The sequence below is a fragment of the Pipistrellus hanaki genome (genome assembly GCF_964339955.1).
Source record: "Pipistrellus hanaki genome assembly, chromosome: 5".
In the NCBI taxonomy this organism is placed as follows: domain Eukaryota; kingdom Metazoa; phylum Chordata; class Mammalia; order Chiroptera; family Vespertilionidae; genus Pipistrellus; species Pipistrellus hanaki.
Window position 1 is genome coordinate 7,970,226 of NC_140507.1, and position 27,075 is coordinate 7,997,300.

The 27,075-nt window shown below is 38.3% G+C and overlaps 1 protein-coding gene across 3 annotated transcripts in view; it reads right to left on the reverse strand.

Moving 5' to 3' along the window:
- TENM2 (teneurin transmembrane protein 2) overlaps positions 1–27,075 on the reverse strand; it is a gene marked incomplete at its 5' end in the record, with an annotated part of 1,050,472 nt that overhangs the window by 880,923 nt on the left and 142,474 nt on the right. Inside the window, one exon of one of the 3 annotated variants that reach the window (XM_084884005.1) lies at positions 5,950–5,984. The exons of the other annotated variants lie outside the window; for them this stretch is intronic. Of the gene's footprint in view, positions 1–5,949; positions 5,985–27,075 lie in introns of those variants that run through there. 3 annotated transcript variants of the gene reach the window in all.

Sequence of the window (27,075 nt, forward strand, 5' to 3'; positions counted from 1 at the left end):
TGCTTCTTTCCCTCTCTTTAAGAAATCAATAAAAACACATTGAAAAAATAGCTATATATTTAGATAGAGGCATCTGAAGAGGAAAAAAAATTAAATGAGAAAAAAAATTTGAAAGCCTTAAGCATTTTTGTCTCTTAGTGTGTAACTGTCCTTAACATATTTTTCAAGTCTATTGTTAATTTTCAGGATTTACAAAAGAAGTTTCATATGAATTTTGTGATACATTTTGTCCTGCTTTGTCAAACAAATACAATGTGTTTTCTTTCAAAATAGCCTCTGCTTCCTTACCTAGAAAATAAAATATAAATATTGCTAACTGCTTGGAAAATTATTTAAAAAATCAGTACTCAGAGCCGGCCATGAAGTCAGAATCAATGACCTACTTTAAAATATCTTTCTGTTTTGGAAAGTATGTGCTGAGACCTGGCATGGCGATATGCCAAGAGTCAACAAACATCTGTAAAGATCCAGGGAGTAAATTTTGTCCACATCATCTGTTCTGTTGCGACTGCTCAGTTCTGTCACTATAGCTCAAAAGCAGCCAGATGAAATACTCATGTGAAGAGGTATGTCTGTATTCCAATAAAACTTTATCTTATAAAAAAGCCAAAAGCTTGATTTAACTCTCTGGCATCAGTATGCCAACCCTGGCTAGGTGTACACAGGGAGGAATCAAATGCAAGAAATTTGGAATTCTGGCCAATTATTAGCTTGAAAATAACCATGCCTCTCCAAGTATCTCCCAGAAGAGGGATCAATCTGATCACAAATTTTGTGATGATGTTGAATTAGCACTAGACATTCATGGTGGACTAGTGTGGAGGCACTAAATAGTACTATGTAACTAGAGGACATTGCTTATATTTATGATGTTGCTTTATATAACTGATTTAATTTCTTAGGCTATACAAGTCAAAGCTGTGCTTATCTTGAGAAGATAGACTTATTAAGTTAACTGCTTTTGTGACAATAGTTTGACAGTTGATCTTTTTGGACAATGTTTTTAGTTCTTGCCTGAATGTTCCTGGTAATTATTATTTTGCTAATTATTTCCTGGCAGAGGATTTGCCTGTAAATATTAGAAGGACCAATGATAACATCACCTTATGTATTTTTATACTCCTTCTTATTTTAATATCTCCATATTTTTTACATATATGAGATTGAAGACAATAATTAATTTCTCAAGTAACCAAAAATGTGGACAGTTCAAGTTTCAAGATCCAATATAAGAGAAACCAAGATGGTAGAATAAGATATACACCTGTACGTGCTGCTTCTCACTGCCACACCAAAACTACAACTAAAAGACAAAATGACTATCACCCAGAACCATGGGAAATATAGTTGAGTGGAAGTTCTACAGCTAGAGGGAAAGAAAAAAAGCACATCAAGACTAAGTAGGAGTGAAGAAAAGCCACAGAAAAGCAGAGGTATGGAGAGGGCTGGCAACTGAGGACGCGATTGTTTTTTTCAATCAGGAGGGAGACACAAGCTCCTGACTGCTCTGAACTCCAGTTTCTGGTGAGATTCTGGGAACTCAGACTGCTACAGGGACTGTCTAGCATTGGGTCAGAAAGTGAGGGTGGCTTTCTCTCAGAGGTGAACACAGGAATCCTTGTTTACTGCACTGGGGTTTGGGGCCGCAAAAACATGGAGATGCAGAGACTGCTGACTGGCAGCCATCACTGTTTGCCATGCCCTAGTGATTCCCTGAGACCCCGCCTCACCCAGTTTATAAACACACCCAAACTGTGCACAGGGACTTTTGTATATGAATGGCCTGCCCTATAGCAGTTTAACCTAGCAAACTGCAGCAGGGTCAGCTCCAAAACTTCCAAACCCCAGGAAAAAAGGAGAAATCTGCAGATCTTGCTGTAGCTCCTGCTGGGTAGCATCAGACAGGAGCTGACTTGCACCTCCTTGACGATCCAGGAGTCAGTGTACCTAGTAGTCAGTGTGAGATGACACTAGATTTGAACTCTTCACATCCATAAGTGACATACTCAAGAGGCAGACTCAGTGAGCACCAAAGCCACACTGAAATAAGTCCTGCCCCATAAGAATGTCTCCAGCACAGCAGTTCTTCCATTATAGACACAGCTGATCCTCACAGCCAATTGGCCTGAAGGTCAATTCCTCTCAGTGTACTAACAGCAATTAAGACTTAACTACAGCAAAACTGTGCACCTAGCCCACAAAGGGGTGCACCAAGAGATTCCACTTCAAGTGATTGGGGAGGCTGAGCCACTGGGCCCTATAGGTCACCTACCACACAAAGTTACTCCATGAACACAGGGAAATAGCCAAATGTAGAGACAAAGAAACATGTCACAAATGAAAAAAATGGAGGAAAGCAAAGTACTGGATATAGAGTTCAAAATCACAGTTATAAGGTTACTCAAGAGTCTTCTAGAAACTGCCGAGAAACTTAGTGAGACCTCCGAGGAACTTAGTGAGACCTTCAAGGATCTTAATGAGAATGCAAAAAAAAAAAAAAAAAAGGAAAAGAACTGGTCAGAAATTAAGTATACACTGTCTGAAATAAAGAATAATATACAGAAATACAACAGTAGATTAGAGGACCCCAAGAATCAAACCAAAGATCTGAAATATGAGGAAGCAAAATACACCCAAACAGAAGAGGAAAAAGAAAAAGAGAATCCAAAAATGTGAAGATAGTGTAAGGAGCCTCTGGGACAACTTCAAGCGTACCAACATCCGGATTATGGGGGTGCCAGAAGAAGAGAGAGAGAGCAAGATATTGAAAACCTATTTGAAGAAATAATGACAGAAAACTTTCCCTACCTGGTGAAAGAAATAGATTTAAAAGTCCAGGAAGCACACAAAACCCCAAATAAAAGAAACCCCAAAAGAACCACACCAAGACACATCATAATTAAAATGCCAAGGGCAAAAGACAAAGAGAGAATCTCGAAAACAGCAAGAGAAAGACAGTTAGTTACCTACAAGTGAGTGCCCATATTACTGTCAGCTAATTTCTCAACAGAAACTATGCAGGCCAGAAGGGAGTGGCAAGAAATATTCAAAGTGATGAACAGAAAGAACCTACAACCAAGATTACTCTACCCAGCAAAGCTATCATTCAGAATGGAAAGTCAGATAAAGAGCTTCACAGACAAGAAAAAGCTAAAGGAGTGCAACACCATCAAACCAGGATTATATAAAATGCTGAAGGGTTTTCTTTAAGAAGAGGAACAAGAAGAAAAAGGTAAAGATAAAAATTATGAACAAAATAACAACAAATACATATCTATCAACAAGTAAATCTAAAAATCAAGTCAATAAAAAAGATCTGATGAACAGAATAAACTGATGACTTTAAAAGAATCAGGCGCATAGAAAGGAAGTGGACTGACAATTCTCAGGGGGAAGGGGGCATAAAGGGTGCTGGAAGAGTTTGCACAAAAATCTTACACCTATGGATGAGGATAGTGGCGGGGGTAAGGGCATGGGGGTGGCAAGAATCATGTGGAGGGGAGCTATGGTGGGGGGGATAAAGGAACATCTGTAAAAATCTGAATAAAGATTTATTTAAAAAAAATCCAGCAGAACACAAATCCCCAGAAAGCAGCTCATATTAATTGTGGCTAAAAGGGGTATTTAGATGAATGTGTTAACTAAATGAAGAAATCCTTTCACAATGTATACATATATTAAATCACCATGGTGTACATTTTAAATAGGTTACATTGCCTTGGCCAATTATACCTCAATAAGTCTAAAAATAAAAGTTCCTAAAAATTAATAAAAAATAACAGCAACTAAGGAGCAAGATCCTCGGGAACACCTTAAGAGTTCATTTAGACAAAACATTATGAAAAGGAGCCTTGGAAGCCTGTGCTTACTGTTGTATTTTGGTAGTAAATCAATAGGTGATATGCAAGAGAAGGTTTGAAAATGCAAGAGCCTGATACAACATGTTCATGTGCATTTAAAAATAAATCAGTGACATCAATCTCAAAATTATGTACTTGCATACCTGCATTTCCTAATGATCCCTCAAGGTATATCATTATATTTTTACAGTCATTAGCACTGCCATTCACCAGAAACATAATGCTGTAATCACTCAGATGTTCAAGGAAATGAAAGTCTCTCCATTTGCCTAGAACCCTCTGTTGTCTTATATAGTATCAAATGCTACAGCAGTATACACTCGTCTATACATGTGGATAAAAGTCTCTGCAAGGGGAAAGACAGCCTGAAACATAGAGGTAGCTTCTGATTTTTGAGATGGGAATGTTTCCTTCCTAAGCTATTACAAACATCCCCCATGCCATGCAATGTGTGTGTTGTTGTGCTGGTACCTAGAAAGTAAATATGGCTTCTTCCTTACTTTCAATGATAAAAATGGCGGGTCACTCTTATGGGTTAAAGAATACAGACTTAAAGAAGTCATCAAAACCCTGCTTTCCAAAGATACACTTTCTATACATCCTGGAAATGGAAAAAACAAACAAAAACAAAGAAACCTCAGGCTTGATAAATCCGTATGGATCCTCAAAAGAAGTTGCTAGAAACCCTAAGTAGTCAGGATTGTTGGAAATGATGGCTAAGGACCCAAGGATAAATGGGCATGCCAACAGAAGAAGGGTGCACACAAAAATCCAGTGTCAGAATAGATCAAATATCTTCCTGGATTCACCAGCAGGACAATGTGCAATGTTAATGTTCTATGGGGACACCGATACAACTGCATAGCACTTTATAGAAACAGCAGGATTTTAAAAAGTAACAGGCTAATTTGGCCAGTAGGATTGGTTGATGTCACAGAGTAGAGGCGACACTCAAAACGCATTGAGGGGTAAACAAGTAAAGAAACATGTTTGCTATAAACCACAATTGAGGAGATTGAAGATGGAATTAGATGATCCATACTTATAAAAGTCACTGTATGGCTAAAACTGGTTTGGCTCAGTGGATAGAGCATCGGCCTGAGGACTGAAAAGTCCTGGGTTCAGTTTCGGTCAAGGGCACGTACCTTGGTTGCGGGCACATCCCCAGTAGGGGGTGTGCAAGAGGCAGCTGTTCGATGTTTCTCTCTCATCGACGTTTCTAACTCTCTATCCCTCTCAATTCCTCTCTGTGTAAAATCAATAAGATATATATATATTTTTAAAAAGTCCATCTATGTGCCACCGGACATTCTCACTCTTATTTGGCATGAGTTTTATGCCAAAACAGCAATCTTCTATGTACCTGGGTATCTGAAACATTTTATTGAAATAAATGAAAATGAGCCAACATGGTACCATGTTAAGAACTTCATATTTACTGTCTCTCTAAACTACACAACAACCATTTTATTTAGGTGCCTCTACCCCCATTTTATAGATGAGCAATAAAATAGAGACGCATGGCTTAACAGTGCATAAAGGCAGCAGAGATTAGATGGGAATGCAGACAGCTGCTTTAAAATCCAGATTTCACCCAAAAATGCCAGATCCTCTGGTTTATCTTCCATGTATTATATTGTTCTCTAACAACATGTAAAAATGACTTCAAATGCCAAGAACTTAGAAAGTACTCTACATTCAACTACCTCACATTATTACCTAAATTTTAGAAAATTAAACTTTATCTCCAGTAAGAAGTCACTTCAAAAACACATGAATGATTTTCTAAGGTTTAATCAAGGTAAATTCCATGACCTCTCTTTCTGAATTAACACTCTTTCCAAGTGTTTTCCTGTGATTTGATTTTATAAAAAAATTAAATTTGAATTAAAATTTATTCCAGGAGAATTTTGTACCTCTCCTTGAGATGATTAGTGACAATTTGCAATTTCACAATCATGATAAATGACCATTGTAATAAAGAGATGCTGAAAGGAAAGTCTCAGGTGGTTGGAATAGGAAAAGAGTCAGACATCCCATTACTGGGACTTCACTCCATTCAGTCACTTAGAAAGCATGGACTGCGTACCTCCGGGGAGCAACCAGAGTGAGCACATGACCGGAGCTGGGCCAATTAGTGTATCTTCTCCAGGACTATGGAGATATTTGGAGATGAAGAAGAGGCTAATTGACATTCACTGTCCTCCAGCAGTTGTATCTGTAATGTACATGGTGGGAAAGGTGAGGTCAGAAACCCCTTCCCATAAACAGATAAGCAAGTGTGGAAACAAGTTTGCAGAGTAAGAGAAGGATACAGAAAGACAGAGAGTACATGCAACTTTTCAATCCTAGCTCTAGTACCTTTCAAGCCTGAGTTTAACTCTGCAGTTGGGTTCTCAGAGTCCTATACCCTGAGAATAAATTTTCCATTTCAGCTTAACCCAACTTGAGTTAATTTCACATGTTTGGAACCATTAAGAAGTTTCAGAAGCTTCCACCTAAATTTGGTACTGAAGTAAAATTATATGATAACACCATGCTGCAGACCTAACATCCCAGTAACTATAAAATCCCTTCAGAATGGGGTCCTGTCCACCATTTCCTTTTGTTTTGTTATGATAGCTTCAACGTCTCAGGAAAGTCTTCATTACCATCCTTTCTGCTTGGCTCACATAAGAGTTAGCTGTTTCCAAGAACAAAATCTTAGGCTGAAAAAGCGATTTAATGCACTTTCTGTCTGACCTTGCACATACATAGCATGGGCATCCAGCTGCCTGGGTACAATTTGATGATGCTAACAAGTCCACCGGTTTGACTTGCTAAGCAGACGTCGGCAACATTAAATGCCCAAGATATATGAACTGCTGAAGACATAATATTCTTCAAAGAGAAAAAGACACGTGGCCTGGTGACAGAAGCGTGGCTCTCGCTGTGTAGGGAAGACATCCAGGTAGAAACATCTGACTCAGTTCTTGCTTGGTGTTGAGTGTGGGGAAATTCAGCAGTGCAGGGATTCCTATCCCAGACCCCCATGAGGGCTTGTGCTCCCCTGCAGCTGCCAAAGGGGAAGGGAGGATGTGACACACTGCATGGGAAAACAGCCCAGAGTGGAGGAACAAAACACACACTACTCAAACCATCACATTTCCTAAATCACTTGTGAACGTATTTCCATACGCAGTGACAGCACAATTATTTCAAGTGTGCCCCATCTTGTCTACTGTATCAGGATTTACAAAACAAGGGAAGCTGAGCAGGTGGGTGTAGGTGGTAGAGAACGTGTCCCCCTGGGCCAGAAGCAAGTGCTCACAAGCTTAGCATTTTCAAACTAGCCCTATAGCCAAATATCAATCTTTCCATGCCTTCTGTAAAACAAACGACAATATCTGAAACATAAAAACACAGGCTCCTTTTTCAAACCAATCCTCCATCACATTCTCGAGTTCATCAATGTTGCAATTAAAATATACACCCTGGCTACTAAGAATCCTGTGTTTGACCTAGACCTAGCAGAGGTATACGCAGCACCAACTACAACAATATGATTTTGCTCTTCGTTATAATAAGCAGACATGCCCAGCATTCCTAAATGCTTTATACATCAACAGAGCAGACACCAGAATGGTGAAGGCTGGCATACAAAAGGGCATTATAGAAATGTTTTCAAATTAGAAACATAGGATTATGAAAAAAAAAAAAATCATGATTTTAGCATAAGGAAATTGTCAGAAAGTAGATTAAAACCGGAGTGGGATATGTGAAAATCCATGGGTGGGTCCATCCCTAGAATTCTAATCTGAGGTGAAGACACTCTTAATTCTCTGCTTCCACCTGTTTCTTGGGTAACACTCAAGAGTTCAGCTTCGCCCTGACTGGTTTGGCATCAGCCTGTGGACTCAAGGGTCCCAGGTTCAATTCTGGACAAGGGCATGTACCTTGGTTGTGGGCACATACCCAGTAGGGATTGTGCAGGAGGCAGCTGATCAGTGTTTCTCTATCATCAATGTTTCTAACTCTCTATCCTTCTCCCTTCTTTTCTGTAAAAAATAAATAAAAATATATTTAAAAAAAAAAAAGAGTTCAGCTTCCAGGTCCACACACGGGCCTCTGGATTCCAGCTAGAACTCCTTTTGCTCGCTATTTACTCCCAAGCAAAATTCTTAGCTTGTCTCCATTTTTCTTTACTCCTCTGCACAATGAGAATAATCATCTTCGCTTTACTAGGCTAGTATTGTAAATAATTGGAACGATCACTCCCATGATGCATTAACACAGTGCCTCACACAGAGTAAGCACTCACATAAGCACTCCATTCATTATGTCAGTAATTCATTTACTTAACCAAATGGTAGAGGGAAGGGAACATGAGTTTCCCAAAGTAATGAAACTGGATTATAACACAAGAGTGTTTGAGCATCTTAATACTCAGGGATCCCATAGCCTTGCATTATACTTGAAAAGTTCCTGAATTCTCTTCCAGGGTGGGTATTAGGGACCAAAACATGCATCTTCTTTAGTCCTCTTGGTTGGGTCTGCAGCAACCTGTCTCCTGCTCATCCACCTTTCACCTCTCCTGCACTCTCACTACCTACCACCAGTGCTCTGGGGGCCTTATTTAACTCCCTGAGTGCCAAAATAAATTAAATATCTCAATAAACCTATTTCTTAAAAACAAAAAAACAAAACTTGAACTTAACATCATCCCCATTTTAAAGATAATAAACTTTGGCCACTGGCCCCAAGTCATAAGCTCATGTGTGACTTCAGGAGAGAGACTGTTTGACCCTCCCTGGAACATTAAAGAATGGGAGGCCCAGGGACTTGGCTGTCTAGTCCAAGAATACAGCCTGTGTGTCTTCCAAATTAGAACAATTACAGGGAACAAAGAAAAAAGAAAGAGCATTTATTCAGGATAGGCTGCATCCATACATGTTGGAAGAAAATACACGCACACACAAATCCCTGTGGGGGGAGATTAGTCAAATAAATGTTTTGAAGGATATAAATATTAAAGCCTTAATATGTCAACTCGTTATTTGCGACTTGCTTTTGCCACCAAAGAGAGCAATGGTCCCCTTTGGAAAACCCATCTACTCCATACTCCTTGCCTTAATCCGTGCTTCTCCCTTCACTTGGATGAGGATGACAATGACAGTGATGATGCTGATGACAGTGGTGACATCACTATAATAAAAGCTGTCATTTATTGAAAGGTTAGTGGTATTAGGACCTGTGCTAAGAATTTTATGTGCATGATCTCACTAAATGCTTAAAACAGTGACAGGGGTAACTACAAATGTCTTGCCATTTTCCAGACGATGAAGATGTAAGCGTATTTATTCAGGTAGCCAAGCTAGATTTTTATTTTTTATTTTACTCCAGAAATATATGTTCCTTGATTATCCACTTTCAATGGCTCTTAAACAAACATGCACAGAGCCAAACAAATTAATTTAACTAACAGGCATATATTGAAGACCTACATATTATAGTTTTAAAATGTTCAGGATCATTTGTAGTTATAGCAATAGATACTCCATTAGGAGATTAAATAATTAAGCTGCATATTTGTGCTTATATCTTTAAAGACATTAATGACTTGTTCAATGCCACATGGACATTAAGCAGCAAAGATGGGACCAATGGCCAAGTATCATGGCCTCTATGTCATACGTCATGCTTTTGCCACCTTTATTCTCTTTATGTAAGGCTGTGCCTCTTGAACTTCAGTGAACATTAGTCACCTGGGTAACTTGTCAAAACACAGACTGCTGTCCCACTTTCAGAACTTTCTACTCAGTCAGTCTGGGATGAGGAGAGTACAGGAAATTCCCTAGTAACTTGGACACTTCTGACTCTGAGGCCATACTCTAAGAAGCCCTAACCTAATAGAACCGCCCTTGGTTTTGCACCTGTGAGATGGGATAACTGCAGGACCATACTCAGAGAAGTCTAGCAAGCATGTAAAGGGGGGAGGCTAGAGGAAGGTCAATGGGAGGGGGAAGGAGACATATGTACTAATATATGTAATACTTTGAACAATAAAAAATATTTAAAGAAAGACCTAGGCTACAGAAGGATCTTACAGGCAGAGGAAATGTTCAGCACATCGTGGCCTTGGTCATCATTGTGATTGCTTTTGTTGTTCGAGGCCAGGCTGAAATTTCATTCAACAATCTAGCCAGAATAATTTTCCTGTCCACATCCCAATATTGCCTTCGCACCACCCCACATCTATGATTACATTCTATCCTATGCTGATTATACAGGTGTCTATCTTTCATAGACACCACAAGGCCATAAACACATGTATGTATTTTGGATTGCCTCCTGTTTTCTATTCCGCAGTGCCCTTACCACAGTGCTCTCTAAGCATCCCCTGACTTTCTTGTTGCTTTATAATGAAATGATTCAAAAGCAGAGAGTGAAACAAGAAGAAATTTAAATTATATTATTAGATTCCATTTAGCAGAAGATTTAGTAAGATCCCTTAGGTATCGCGCTTCAGTCGAACGCCAGCCCTTCGTTTGTTGCGCAGAGAGAGCCATGGAAGGAGAGATAAATAGTCGATGTAATTACAGTGACATAATGGTTAAACTTTTATAGCTGAGGGGAGCAGCAAATAGGATTTTAAAAATCAAATTAAAACTGTCATTCCACAACATTAAGTTTCCAGAATTTTCATTTTTTAATATTAATAATTTTTTTCTTCAAAAAGGAACAAACAATGCTAATTTTACTGCTACAATGCTGTTAATGAAGAAATAAAGAATAATTAATCATTGCATAATTAACACAGTACAGTTAAGCATGTTTTAATGATTTTGTATAATAGCCTCTCATAACTAGATACTTGTTAATCATAGCAAAGAACAAAAAACAAAAAACAACACACAAAACAAAACAAAACAAAACAAAAAACAAACAGACAAAAAAATCTGCTAGGAATCATTAATGAAGATGTGTAAACTTGACCTGAAATTTATTTATTTTATTCTTTTATATAAAGTGTTAACACAATTTCTTGGTGTATTTTTGGCACTGGTTATTCATGAAGCTGAAGATGATTAGATAGTTAGTAGCACATTTCAACTGAATCAATGCTAAGAAATAAAAGGCTAAGTACACAACTCATGCAGATCAGTAAGTTTTCTTCAACTTTGCTTCCATACTGGCACCAACACTTAACTTGACTGGTGCATTAGACTTTGAAGATAGAAGATTTTTATCTCTAGTCATATATAATACCTTACATTTATCAGATGCAGTGAGGCTATTTATCAGAATTTTCTGTTCAAAACAGTTAAGCGGCCAAGAGAAAAAAAAAAAATCAAAACAGATGAAATACAGGTGGCAATAAACATAATCTTAAAGCCAACCTTTCTTTTAATGTTGTTACCAGATGCAGATGTAGGAGTCCTTAAAGACTATATCTCTAGGAAGTCCTGAAAAAACATCCACATTCATCTTCAATCAAATCAGATGCATATGCAGATTTGAGTTATTACCCAGTGGGGGAGTGAAGGTGTTGAGTGGACAGATACTTTTAGCCATTGGACAGGTTTTAAACAGGCAACTCTAGCCCAGCTGGTGTTGCTCAGTGCTTGAGTATCAACCCATGAACTGTCACTGGTTTTATTCCAAGTCAGGGTACATGCCCAGGTTTCAGGCTCCATTCCCAGGAGGGGGAGTGTATAGAAGGCATCGAGTTCTCTCTCATCATTGATGTTTCCCTCTCTCTCTCTATTCTTCTCTCTCTAAAGTCAATAAAAGCATGTTTAAAAAATAATAAACAGGTGACCCATATGGCCACATCCAGTGTGAAGACACATTTACTTGACTCACATATTATGTAAATCATATTTTAGTTAGTGTTCAGCATATGCAAATGGAGAAATTATACAGGAAATGTGTATTTCCAGCTGTCCTTTAGAAATCAGCAGCACTGAAGCCAGAGCATACGATCTGCAGAAGTGTGTGGACTGCTGTCCCTGTCAGCAGGGGCTTGTGTCCCCACATCTCTGGTTTTCAGTTTTTCTGTTGAATGACAATTCTAGTTCATCATGTCCATAACCTGCTTGACCCTGCTGACATTTACTACATTTTGGACCTCAGTCTACTACAATTCTAGCTCAGTGCTTCTGGAGGCTTGGTCCCTGGACCAGTATCATCACTAGCACCTATGTATTTGTTAGAAACACAAATTATCATTGCTCTCTCTGGCTTATTGTAACAGAAACACTGGGGCTAGGATCTGGCACTCTGTGTTTGACAAGCCCTTCCGGTGATTCCAGTGCCCACTTTAGGTTTAAGAACCACTATTCTAGAACATTCTTGTTGCCTAATCAAGCCTTTACACATTTTTTATTATTATTTTTACTTATAGCTGAACACATTCCTAGCTCATATGGACAATGCATCATGCACATGAAAAAAAAGCACATTTTACATACAAAAAACAAACAAAACATACTATCTTCAAATTGTTGTTAGTAAAAGACTGTTATTTCCCCTTTCTTTCCTTAAAACCACCAGTATCAAGTTTCAAAGGGTGTTTCAAAGTCTGCTCTTTGTTTCTTGCTATATGAAATATGGAAAGCAAATAGATAAATGTCTCTTTTTACACCGCCTGCTCCCCCCCTTGGTTTTATGACTTCTTAACTTTAACCATATAAGCTATTAGTCTTCAACTTTTTAAAGTATGATAGTATAATCCTTGGAATCCATTCTCATACAAAATTTGAGTCTCATGGAACTTAACTATTACCCTTATTTGGATCTTCTCTAGCTTCTTTTTTTCTCATTCTTGACATGTTTTGATTACTACATTACTTTGTATATATGTGAACCAAGTACACATCTATTTCACTTATAACATTACATATCACTGCTCCATTTATAGTGTAGACTTCAGGGAACCCCTTCTTTTTCTTTTTTTTAAATCTTTACCCGAGGATTTGTTTATGGATTTTAGAGAGAGTAGAAGAGAGAGAGAGACACATTGATCGGTTGCCTCTTATACATGCCATGAGTGGGGATCAAACCTGCAACCTTTCAGTGTATGGGATGATCCTCCCACCAACTGAGACACCAGGCCAGGATTGGGAGCCCTTTCTTGATTCTTCTTGTAATGCTTTTCTAAGTTTTCCTGGCTTAATTTTTAAACTTTTCTATGCTGAAGCTCTTCATTTTTTTTCTAGATAGCTGGATTCTTTCTTTGCTTTGCCTCAATTAATTTGGCATTTCAGTTCCAGAAGACATTAGACATCACTTATCTGACTCTTCTCTTTCCAAACAATTTATTTCTCATCATTTCTTGTGCAAGCAAAAAAATAAAAATTAGCATATACCAAAAAGTTTAGTTAACTGGGTACTGTTGCAATACTGTTCATAAAAAAAGCTTTTGGAAACAACTGGCTGTCCACAAAGAGGAGAATGAATTACTAAATTTTAATGCTACCTTCTAATAGAATACACTGAAACATACCAGCATAAAGCAATCTTCAGAGAAGGGGAAAAGTAGGTTAATAATAAAGACAAGTAATACAATAATTAATAAATAAATAATAACACAAGAATAAATTTGATTCCCGTATTCACAACTGTAAAGCTGACTTTGTCTAGCCCTAGATAGAGAAAGATCTTATTGTATGGCGGTGTAATATGGGAAAGTTACATTATAGTCTTTACATATTCTATTTTACCTGGATAACCTAATTTATTGATATAGTACTTTAAGCTCTTCCATCAAAATCTTGATCTATATGCCTGTCAAATAGAAAGATCCCATCTCAGCATGCTGATGCATGAGAAAGCAGCACAATTTTAGCTCCAAGAGTGTTGAAGAAAAATGTAGATGCCTTTACTGAAATGTTGGCATATACAAAGAAATTGATGTAAAAGTGCATGGCACAATATTCAGCAAGCTGCCTTATGTTTTCACACAGTAAACTTTCCTAAAACCCCTGGCCTTCCCCAAATTCCACACCATGTAGCAGTTACTCTACTTTCTATTTTCCCAAAGTCCTCCAAAATGTCATTCCTTCTATCTGTAGTTTTTCTCTTCCCCTATTTTTCCCTTCCCTTCATAGATAATTTTTCACTAAATAAATGAAATGTAAATATATCATCTTCTTACTGTTTACTTGTATCTCCACATATTTGAAGCAGACAAACAAAAGACCTTCTTTAATACTGTGCAGGAAAAGGTGAAAAGGAAAGAGAATAAATTGCACTGATTCTTCAGTATTCATATTACTAAAGGTCCTTACATTATACTTTGAGATTAATACAATAATTTTAGTACTAATGACATCTCCTATAAACATCTATAATATTACCTTTATAACCACTAAATCCCAAAAGATGAAACTCACAGTTTCCACTATGTCCATGGCTCTGTCTGGGGAAGTGCCCATCCCTTCTACCCCTGCTTCTTTGCTTTGGATCAGCTACTCAGGATGAAGCATGACTTGACCAATAGATTTCATTCCCCATGGGAGGTAACAACTGGAGAGCTTTCACTATCCCTTGAGGTTTTAATGTCACCTTGCATTAAGGGATCCTAAGCCTACATGCCCGTTTTCATGTGTAGCCAGGGACTATAGAAATACCAAAAATCAGATAGAAAATATCTAGCTCATTCACTTGCATCTTATGCAATGGGAGTGGGCTGCCTCCAGGAAACATCACCAAAGGCACTTGATCACTTAGCGGATCACATCCAAAAGCTGATAGCCAAAGCCAATGCTAAGGCCCAAACAATGCCTAATGAATGGGAATAAAGAGCAGCAACACAACAGCAATCACAGCCTCATCAAGTTCCCCAAGACAGTCTGGGAGCCACCATCAAAAACTCATTGCTTCCTAACATCTCCTTAATAATCTTGAGTTCCAAAAAATTCTTGGAGGGATAAAAAAGGAATGTAGCATGTGTCCCACTGGCCTCAAGTGTACCTAAGGAAGAACCAGCAGAGCACAAAGTAAAAATGAAACTGAAAGCATGCCAAATCTCAACTTTCAAACACACAGACCTCAGAACTGTTGTTTCTTTTACACCACCGCCACCATGTTTTGTGTTGTGTGTGTGTGTGTGTGTGCTTTTTTTTTAAGTTTCTTATTGGATATGTTATGCCTTAATAAAATGGCCCAACATTTCTTGTTCTTTCAAAACTTTTACTTCTCCTAAGTAGACAAACAGCAAATAAATGTAGCTGTAAAGATCAAAGCAACATATAATTGAAATATGTTTTTGAAAAACAGTAAAGACTTTATAATAAAGACCAATGGTGTGCATAAAACTCATAGAAAGCATGCCAAGAAGAAAAAGGAAACTAGAGTATCTAGTGAGCTCCTCATTCCTAATTAGCACCAATTCCCTTAACCATTTCATTCATTCCTGCCAAGCTAAGTGCTTTTAAATGAGAAACATGCCTTAAAGGAAGAACATGCATTTTAGCAATCACTCTTTGGAAATAGGACCTTTATAATGGTATAATTTCTGATACATTAAATAAAAGTCCTCATTATAGTCATCTAGGAAAAAAAAAAGACTTTACTCTTTATTCTATACTAAATGTAAAGGTATTACAAAGAAATAAAGTTTTCCACTCAAGAGCTTGCAATTTGCAAGTGTCAATAAATCTTATTAAAATTCTTTTTATGTTTCTCCATTTCTCTTGCAATTTGACAGTCTTAGGGACCAAGGGTTTGACTATAGAGCTTAAAACACTAGAAAAAGAACTTTCAATATTACAGAATATTTAACCACATGGAATAAAAATAAGTGAATAGTTAGGTACAAATATTTTTATTACACTTCTGATAACATTTAAACTAGTTCCTATGACCTATGAGGAACGAATTGATCTGACATCTTCTGCTCTCACACCTTTAGCCATATTGACTGTACTCTCAACATAATGTTCTTCTTTCTGTTCCTTGATCTAGCCAAGGACATGCCTCCTCGAGTCCTTACCATTCAGGTCCTGGTGCCCTTACCCAGGAGGACCTTCCTGGATCATTTTATCTAAATGCAACACTCATTCTTTACTTCCTATCAGACTTCCGCTTTTATTACTTCATCAGCAGCAGCCATTACTCTAATAGTCCAGTTCTTTTTTCCCTATTTATTGGGTTCTCTCTCTCTCTCTCTCTCTCTCTCTCTCTCTCTCTCTCTCTCTCTCTCTCTCTCTCTCTCTCTTTCTCCCTCCCTCCCTCCCTCTCTCCCTCCCTCCCTCCCGCTTTTAATGCAACTGCTATAAGAGGAAGAGCCTTACATTTCCCAAGTCCAGTAAATCCTTGAAGAGTGCTTAAGATAAAATGAAGAAACATAAGACAAGGGCTAAATAGTTGGCTGACCCAGATAGAATTTACTCTATGTGGGAGTCAGGCTAGCTGGATGAAGGAATGCTTTTGGCATAACTCATTATAGAGTTCCCATTTCATTTCCAGGTGGAGCATAGTGAGGAAGAGAGACTTTCTCTTTGTACTCAGCACCAGAGATGTTTCTGACACAAATGGCTTTCTTCTTGAGCTTTGTTGGAAAACTTTGAATAAGGCAGCTCTTAGGTGGGAAAGGTCTGAAGAAGGAAGCTATTCCTGAAACTGCCCTTTCCCTCCTTTCACCCTTTCTCTCCTTGTTTCTGCACATGGTACTGTGATCCTTGGAAGCTCTTAAGTCCATATTCACTATGCCAGCTGATCTCTAGAAGTGTAAACCCTTCACTGCTCAATAGTTATTGTAGAGAATGGCTTTTCTTTTTCTCATGTCAGTCAAGCAACTTATACTAAATATATCTGAGTAAGGAAAACCATGAAAGGATCTACCTACTTTATTTTTAATTGACTTAGCAGGCAAGCTTTAAATGTGTGGATCCAAGTTCTTTTCCCTCGTAAGTTTCCATATGAGGTAGAAAAAGTGTATGTCACTGCCATAGCAGACTCTTCAGAGTTTTAGCTTGTGACAAATTTAGGTTGTTAAACTAGGGTATTGATTCCAGGACTGTCAGATAGTTGACATTATTTATTCTGCACCAACTATGCACTAAGCATAGATACTGGATAATGGGCAGAATCTGTGGGGTATACCTCTTTATCAATACATTAATAATTTTAATGAATGAAGGATAAAATATCACTGTCTTCATTGATGGTAACACATTTAAGAAAACTCAACCTCCATTCTTGGTTTTGAAACCAAATTACTTAAGAAATAGGTATTGACATCTTTTTTAACATGAAAAAATTGAGACTCAGTGCTAAGATTTTAATTTTTAAAATTATTTCTATATTAAAAAAATCATTTAATGCTTTGGACAACTTTTGGAGGCAAGCGTTTTTTTTTGTTTTTGTTTTTTGTTTTTTCCTCATTAAAATGTTAATTCTAAGACTCAAATAGGTTTAGACACCTACCCTAGCATACAAAACTATGAAGTCAAGAACAAGAACCTAAACCTAGGCTTATGTGACTCCAAAAACATAGTCTTTTTAAAAAATATATTTTATTGATTTTTTTACAGAGAGGAAGGGAAAGAGAGATAGAGAGTTAGAGACATCGATGAGAGATAAACATTGATCAGCTGCCTCCTGCACACCCCCCACTGGGGATGTGCCCGCAACCAAGGCTCATGCTCTTGACTGGAATCGAACTTGGGACCTTTCAGTCTGCAGGCCAATGCTCTATCCACTGAGCCAAACAGGTTTTGGCCAAAAACATAGTCTTTAGATTGATCATATTACTTGCATGGTCACAATATGAATAAGATGATGTAAAATTATATTTAGTTGAAATTCTACCCAGGGAGTTACATATGAGTTCAGAAGCCAACCTCCAACTGAACACATGTAAGATACTCTAAAAAAAAAAAATCTGAAATGTTAGCCCAGCAGGTATGGCTCAGTGGCTGTCAACCTATGAACCTATGGTTTGATTCCCAGGTGGGGATATGACCAGATTGCAGGTTCAATCACCAGTGTGGGGTGTGCAGAAGGCAGCCAATCAATGATTCTTTCTCATCACTGAGGTCTCTATTTCTCTCTCCCTCTCATTTCCTCTATAAAATCAATAAAAGTATATTTATAAAACCTGAAATGTTACAAGTGTTGGCTTGATATAGGACATTGTGTTAACTCTACTGAAAAGTTATCTAAGGAGAAATCTGTATTTAGAGTACATAAGGTCAATGTTCAGTTAAACCAATCTAGTGGTGATCACTAGTTGCTGACCTAACTCCCAGTTCTCCTCTTCTGTCTCAGTGGACATCTAGATTATTTTTTCACAGCCTTTGGTTAGCTATAGTTATAGAACAGATCTACCAATGGGAAAACAGAAATGAAGTGAATCATTTCCAGACACAGCCAAAAACCTTCTAGATGTTTTACCCATACTCCTTTCCCTGTACAACTGGCCAAAATGTAGATGACCTTAAAAGAAATACATTGAAGATAGCAGAGATCTTCCCCAGTGGACAGTGTGCAAGAGAACTACCCACTGCTTTTCACCTGCCTAATACTGTTACTGAGAAAGAAATGCTTTCTTGTAGCTATTTTACAACAGTGTCTGGCCTATGTTAACAAACACAGCTAGATGGCATCAGACTTGTTGAGCTGTAGCGAAGACTAATATTTCTCCAAGTTTTGGGCTCAGCATCTTCTCTTCCTCAATATCTTTCTTTATCACCTTTGGCACTTCCACTATAGAGCTTTCCTAGTTTCTGCAAAATTTCCCTTAACCTCAGAGGGGATATTTCATAGTCTTCTAAAATTTTCTGTTTTGGGTTTCAGAAGCATAGAGCAAATTAACCTTTTGAACTCTTATTTGAGCAGATGCCAGGAGAACTCCATCCACTAGGTGCCCCAGAAAGGCCCGACCTTGGCCCTGAATACATTTCTCTACCTTGTTTAGTTTTCCTGAGTAATCTCTGCTACGGATTTTTCTGTGTTTCAAGTGTGGATGATGCTACCTCTCTTAAAGATGCTAATCTGAGACTTGCTTTGGCACAGAGTAGACATTCAACACATATTTCATAAATATGTTTTATCCTTTATGCCTTTAATAAAATTGAGTTAAAATTATAAAGCTATAAGTTTGCATATCAAAACAACATCATACCCAAAGTAAGACTAACCCACAAAATCTCAAAAATTCACACAAATAGCCCTAACCTGTTTGGCTCAGTAGATAGAGTGTCAATCTGCGGACTGAAAGGTCCCAGGTTCGATTCCGGTCAAGGGCATGTACCTTGGTTGCAGGCACATCCCCAGTGGGACGTGTGCAGAAGGCAGCTGATCAATGTTTCTCTCTCATTTATGTTTCTAACTTTCTATCCCTCTCCCTTCCTCTCTAAAAAAAAAAAAATCAATAAAACACATTTTAAAATTTACACAAAGACATAGCCAGGGTGGTTCAGTGGTTGAGCATCGACTTATGAATCAATTCCAGGTCAGGACACATGCCTGAGTTGCAGAATTTATCCCAGATGTGGGGCATGCAGGAGGCGGCTGATTAATGATTATCTCTCATCATTGATGTTTCTATCTCTCTCTCCCTCTCCCTTTCTCTTTGAAACCAATAAAAATGTTTAGAAATATTGATAAAATAAAAAGGGTTTGCTAAACAAATTAGCAGTAAAAACTATTTTTAAAAAATTTACGCAAAGGTCAAAGAAGTATACCTGCCTTACTCAACTGCAGTCCAAAGTCAATTTGATTATCTTAAACAAACAAACAAACAAAAAACCTCATAGGTGAAATTCATAGGGTCAGAGAGATGTGATGTCCTTTATCTTTTATTAAGACACCTGGGCTCAGACACTTGGCCATTTTTTGGCATCTGTGTGGAAAGCAAACTGAGTATCATACTTGTCCAAATTGGTTTATCTGAAAACAGTTTATCTTAATGTGTGCCCACTCTTCATTTTAAAAAATTGAATGAAATATTACTTCTGGCTACTTTTAATTCCAAGTGAATAAAGGACAGAATGAGACAATAAAAAGGTCATCTAAAAGTATGGTGGATACATAGCATTAGGCATTAGTATGAATGTTAGTTGTTTTGATCCTACATTTCTACTCTTAAGGTTTCGGTTCACAGATTTCCCTATGGGATAGTGTTGTTTTGTTGTTCGTTTTTATAGCTTTGTGGGCTATCACTCTACTTGAATTTAGTTACTTATTTGAAGCCTAAGAGCCTCTCCTTCCCCAGTTGAAAGCAATTGCAAACATTCTGCCACCTTTCCTACTTCTACTGCTTATTATGGACACCATGCTGGACCTTAGGACCAACTTTTACAGCACATTCCTTTCTTTTACAGACAACACAATCCCTTTGGATGTATTCAGAATGTAAAAACCCTGATCATTAGCACTGTTTCCAATTCAGGAATTTTAAACATCTACAAATTGAAGTTGCATCTACAGAGAATGGTTGCACTCTACTTCCATTTCTTGTAGTTTATTTTTTTATCAAAAGAGAGAAGAATTTGACTCCATATATTATAGTCGTCCAAATAAAACCCTCCACACAACAAAACCCCTCAAGCAAAAACAAACAAACAAAAAAAGAGGAATGAGACTCAGGAAAGAATATGGTTGGCATTTATATCCATTATCAAGTTTCTTAGAAGCTTCTCACTAAATCTATTCACTCAGCAGCTTTCTTATATAGTAAAATTTTTTGTACTGAGAGGCACAATATAACAATCAAATAATAGGTCAAAGCAGTAAGTTTTTAGCACAACATTTCAGCAAGAAGCATGTTTCTCTCCGTATAGGGACCCACCACCATGTAGAAATCAGTGATAGAATGGTCTCGTATTTCAGATCAGGGAGCAAAGTTTTCCAACAGAGGTCTGACTACCCTTGCGTGAGACTTCCATCAAATAAAACCACATGTATGGTTGCTATATGCAACTGCCATGCAATAGAAATATAATGGGAGCCATAGATGGCATTACTGTTAACAGTATATTTGATGTAGCCCAACATATCCAAAACACAATAATTTCAATATGTAATCAGTATTTTAGAATGTATTAATGGGCAATTTTACATGCTTTTTTTCATATGAAGTTTTTAAAACCTGTTGTGTGTTTTATACTTACAGTGTACCTCAATTTGGATGACCATATTCCATGTGGCTAGTGGTACCATATTGGACAGCCAAGATCCATACGCTTTAAGCTTTATTTGAACACAATATCACATGCCACCCTCCTGAAATGCTCCACATTACCACTTAAATCAGGGGTCCTCAAACTTTTTAAAGTGGGGGCCAGATCACGGTCCCTCAGAGAGCTGGAGGGCCGGACTATATGAACTACTAATTCCTACTGTAACACCTTGGCTGCGCTCACTGCCCAAAAAACCTGGTGGGCAGGATCAGACTCCCCTGGGGGCTGCATGTGGCCTGCGGGCCGTAGTTTGAAGACCCCTGACTTAAATCTTCACTTACCCAGCTCTGTTCACACTCAGAGCTCAGAACTAGTAACTCAGCACATATTTACTGAGGACACACCTTGGTCCAGGCAGCGTTCTAGGAGCAGGGGATAAAAACAAGGTCAAGTCTCCACCCTTGAAAGCACAGCCAATCCAAACATCACTTACCCAGAGAAACCTGTCCTGATGCCTTGATAGAGATAATCTGCCATATGCTTTCACATACTACTTCATAGTATGTTTTCTAGTTTAAATTATTTCCTCAATATCTGTCTTTTTTTATATAATAGACTGCAAAGATCCATGAAAGTAAAGACAAACCTGTTTTATTCAGTGCTGCATCCTAAAGCTTACCCAGCACGGTCAGTGTCTGGCACAGAGCATATGTAAGAAAACGCTTGTGGAATATAAGGGAAGAGAGAGGGAGAGAGAGATTGGGATATGCATTGGTGAAAGGTGAGAACACTCTTTCCAAATATCAGCAATGCTCATTAGCTAAATGGCAAAGCCAGCTACCGTAATTTACCACCCTCTCCCTTATTTATAGGCAGCCCTTTCCGATTTCTTCCAAACTCCTGAGCATTGGGACTCCATACATTGTATTTCATTTGCTCTTTTCCTGGATTTATTTCAACAACATTTCAAATCTGGATATGACCTAAAGATATGGATGAAGGGGCTATATATTTTATAGTCACTCCAGTAAATTTTAAAAACTTTCCTTCCCAGTTTGCATTGTATCGTATGCATTCGCAAGAATATAAATGGGTTTCATCACTGTCCTTTGCCAAGGATCAACAGCATGTGAGCAGTCCACACTCAGCTCTAATTATAAAGATATGTGGGCATTTCCCCACAAGTGGCTAGTGGCCTAGTCACTCTGACTGATTTAATTCATGGATGGCCAGAATAGCTTTGTGGAGCTAACTTTTTGCTTTCATTTCAGCTAGCACATACATATGCATATCAGGCATTTTCAAATTTATGTTTCCGTCCAGAGCTTTGAAATGCTTTATGATATATATTGGGTTTTCAAATCTCTTTCCTCCAAATCCATATTTTACTCACTCCCTCATTTACTCCATCAATCTATGCATGCAGCTAAGTTTGTCAATGTCCTGCTAAAACTGTTTGCAGCCCTCCATTCCCACCAAAGCTCACATCGCATCAGTGCAGGTTTTGCTGACACTCAAATTCATGATAAGGCATGGAAGCAACAGGTGATTGGTTGCTTCTTCTGCTTCTAGAAGAACATCTGTTTTCACTGTGGTCCAGGTGCCATCAGCAGGGACATCACAAGAGATCTTGTTAGAAAGGCAAATCTTCAGGGGTCTCCCCACACCTACTAAATCAGAGGATATGGGGAAGGAACCTAGGAATCTGTGTTTTCTGGAACCTTCCAGGGGATTCTGATGCACATGCTATTACACAGTTTAAAATCCACTACTCTCAGCCAGTCTCTTGCTCTGTGGCTGTGGGGATATTATCAAAGAGACAAAAGTGAATAACCCATTGTGTGCTTACTTCCAGAAGCCCAATGTGATATCACGATAGAGAAATTTATTTATAGGGCACCTTTACATCTTAGGATGATTTAAAAAAAAACAAACCTATAAAACTACCCAGTAGAGATGGCTCAGTGATTGAGCACTGACCTATGGATCAGGAGGTCACAGTTTGATTCTCAGTCAGGGCATGTGCCTGGGTTGTGGGCTTGATGCCCAGTGTAGGGCATGCAAGGGGCAGCAGACCAATGACTCTCTCTTATCATTGATGTTTCTCTCTTTCCTTCTTTCTTCCTCTCTGAAATCAATAAAAAAATATTTTTAAAAATTATAAACTAAAATAAAATTTACAAAGAATGCCACAAGCAGTAATAAAACAAGAAACTCATAAAAGTGAAAATGTGTCCAATGTAAAGGGAAAAAAGAAGTAGGGGGCGCTATTTTGAAATCTACAACATTTCTGAAAGTGAAACATAAGTTGTCTTTCTGTTCTTGTTTACAGTATTTTTAGATGGCCCTCTGCATGCTATGCTTTCTTTTAGACATACTGCCAACATCTTGTATTTGTCATCTGGTTTTGGAAATGAAGTTTCTCGTGATTTTTTAAGCATTTCACCATTTCAATTGGCACATTGATGCTTGCTACATCTGGATGTTCCTATGATGGGATGGACTTAGAATCTACATTTAAAAGCATATCGAATAACTACCGATATTTAATTCCATTTTCCTTCAAAAAGAAAAGGAAACCATTAAAACTTCTACAGCCATCTTCCATGCTACCCCCTAAATTAAATTTCCTGTTTGAAAGAATATTCTAGGATTTCTCAGGCTTCACATTTTCAAATTTAAATTCAAAGGAGAAGAAAGGAAGGCTATGAAATGAAATGATTTGTCCCAGGGGCTTGTACTTTTTTAACCAGCAGATAAACTGAGAATCACTGGGGGCGGGTGAGGGGGCTGGTAAGAAGAGGGATCGTATGAATTGGCTGGCAACCTCATCTTATTTTCTCATGTGATTACATATTGCTTTGGGGTTTTTATTTCAAGTAGCAATCATGTGCTATTTTTTTCCCTCCAATACAAATGTGTTCTAGATGGCTCGGATATTGTTTTAATTCTTTTTAATAAAAATCATTTCCCACCCTTATACTTTGATAGTGTTTCCCCAAAAGGTTCAATCTATTAAACCAAAGTACCCTTTCATCCTCAAATGGCCAGATGACTTCAGAAAGTCCACGTCACACTGGGCAGAATCGGGCTGTGCAGGCTGGGAGGCTGTCTGAGGGCATGAACCTGGGAGTCCAATTGCACAGGCTTGAATTTAGCGCTGTTACTCACTTCCTGGATGACCTGGAGCAATTCCTTAAACCCGTGTCAGAGCTTCCTCATCTATAATAAGCGCATACTTTATTTAGCTCTTGAATTGTTGTTAGGGAGGGTAAATAAGTCAGGGCATGGTGCCTAATACATAATACAAGATATGTATTGATGATATTTCAATAGAACTGGTTCATCTCTGAAATGATGTCTTGATAAGAAGCTCTTTCAGTGAAGCAGTTCCATAAACTTGTCAAAATAAATGATGTACACATGACTGGACAAACAGTGGTGGGCCCAAGGAGATTCTAGAAGGGGGTTCTCTTGGGAATCCAGAAATAGGAATCACTACATTCCTGCCTTTCAAGCATTCCTACCTACAGGTGCCCTCCCCCTTCTGCTCCTTTCACATCTCGTGCCAGCACTACAAGATGACCTCACCATCATCTATACACACACATAAGCAGAAGAGTTCCCACTGTTCATGGGTTTGTAGGCAAATCAGAAATCTCTTCTGATTTCTTTCCCCACCTAATGGAGAAGGGGTGCCTTGTGATACCACACAAAATTGGTGTTTCTTGTTCTAAAGAACTCTGAAGGGGCTGGGTGGGAGAAGGCAGAGAGGGTGAGTGGAAGAAGGCAGAGAGTGTAGGTGGGGTACATCTGTAATACTGTCAATAATGAAAACAAAAAAATAATCTTACAAATAAGGAGATAAACCTCCAAGTCTACTTCCTTTGTTGGACAGTTAGAATAAATTTAACTTGTCAAATTTAACTTAATAATTATGCCTTTTACTTTTCTTTTTAAATATATGGATACTTAATATATACTTGGTACCATAATATAAAAATAAAATCTAATAGACTAAAGATTTTTGTTAGAAACACAAGTGTATACTATATTCTTTTATATATTATATATACTATAAATCTACATTTAAGTATATATCCATTTATATATTTCATATAATAGATGCATAAAATTTATAAAAACCAGTGACTGCTCATTGTAGAAAATATTCTGCATGGCTATATGAATACTTTTACCTATACACTTATAGTAATACACTAATACAAAATTTGGGTATACATAGCCCACTGAACTTATTTATTAGGGTTTATAGAGGTACCAGTAATAACAACACTCTCTTCTCCTCTTGAATCCTAAACTAATTAAGAAGCAGTCAAAAGCTGTAGAGTATTAAACGGGGAGCCTATGTCACTACTCCTCTCTTTCCATAAAAAGAAACTTGCATTGCCAATGCCAAGATTACTTGTCCCTGTGTGGAGTAACTTGCCTGCTTAGTGACAGTGGGAAAGGAAGTGCACACAGTAAGCTTCCTCCAGCCATGCAGGGAGGCCTGGCGGCCTCCAATCTACTTGGGCCCCAGAGCCTGCTTTTCATTGGAGGAGGGAAATGCCAGGGGGGACAAGAACTATTATCAGGAAGCTGCTATTTTGATCTCCATTATCTGTCTCCCTCTGCTGGTTTCTTCTTCAGGTTGGGGATGAACTTGGGCTATCCTTTGATCCTTCCTGTGTCCTTTGAAAGACCCAAAATACAATTTTATAATTTGCTTGTTGTGCTTAACATATTGAGAATTATTTTTCTTAGTCGTTAAATATTCCTTCTCCTAAAACATCATCTTCAATGGCTATTTGGTGTTTTCATTGTATGATGCTCCATAGCTTATTGAAGCAGTCTCCTATTAATAGATAATTTTTAAAATTAAGTTACTGTAAAAAATACAAACATATGCTGTTTTTCCTATGCCATGCTTTTCATTCCCTGAAGATGTATTACTATAAAAAGGCTGCCTGGGTCAGCATACACCAACATTTTAAATTATGGTTTGTTTTGCTTTATGTATACAGTGCCAAGCTGCCCTCCAGGGAGCTTGGGTCATTTTATACTCCCTGTGTCTGGAGGGAAAGAGACCTGCGTGCACCCTCCCTAGAACTAAGGAATGGGATTAAAATCATAGGTCAGAGTTCCTTCCTGTGGTTTGGCAGGCTTCAGGTTGTGGAAACGGGTCAAGTGCATCCTTGGTTGGCATTGTCCCATTTCACTGAGATTTGCTCAAGTGTGAAATGGCAGATTTCCTTAAATTAAGTTCCCTAATCTCTTGACATTACACAGATTAGCATTTAAGCACCCATTTTGGGATGAAGACAAAGGCCAACAACATTGCTCATGTACATGTGAGGGAGGAGAGGGGCAGAAACCGAGGAAACCAGCTGAGGAATGAAAATGGCAACTAAGAATCTGGCACCAGGATAGAGCCAGCAGCGGTTCTATCCTGGTGCTGGCTATAATTGGAGAACTATAGTTGGAACCGATTTGGTAAGAATATAGGTATACCCCTGCATTTTTCAGTGTTTGTTTTTCCCCTCCCCTTTTGGTGAGACTTTTCAGAACCCTGGATAAAGTTGACATTTGCTTCCCATGAAGCTCCTTAAAAATACAACAGGCAGTTAGGAGGACACAAATAAATACAACGCGATGTTGGCCACAGGATGGCACTCTGGGTGCATACAAGTGCAAGAGAGCCCTTCCGCCCTGGAAAGGGGCTCTCTGTCCCCTGGGAGGCTCTGAGAATCACTACTCACAGCCCCACCTAAAGTCCAACTAAAAGCCAGCACCTAAGGAGGGAGGAGTCCACGGTGACTCAGGAGTGAGGGGCCTCTTCTCCATTCAGAATACTTGGGGCTCTCTTAGTGTGTTTGTGTCCTAATGGGAGGGAAACCCTAGATCACCTGATCTCTCCTGCTTCTCCCTTCCTTGAGGGTTAGGCTGTGGAGATCAAAAGTATTCCTATTGCTTCATAGGAAGCAGATCCATCCTGGAGATGAATTCATCGGGAAATGAAACACTGAATCAAATGTTAAAATGCATTTTATTATCATTAGTAGTTCCAAGCACCCAAAACATTAGTATTGTTTTACTTTCAA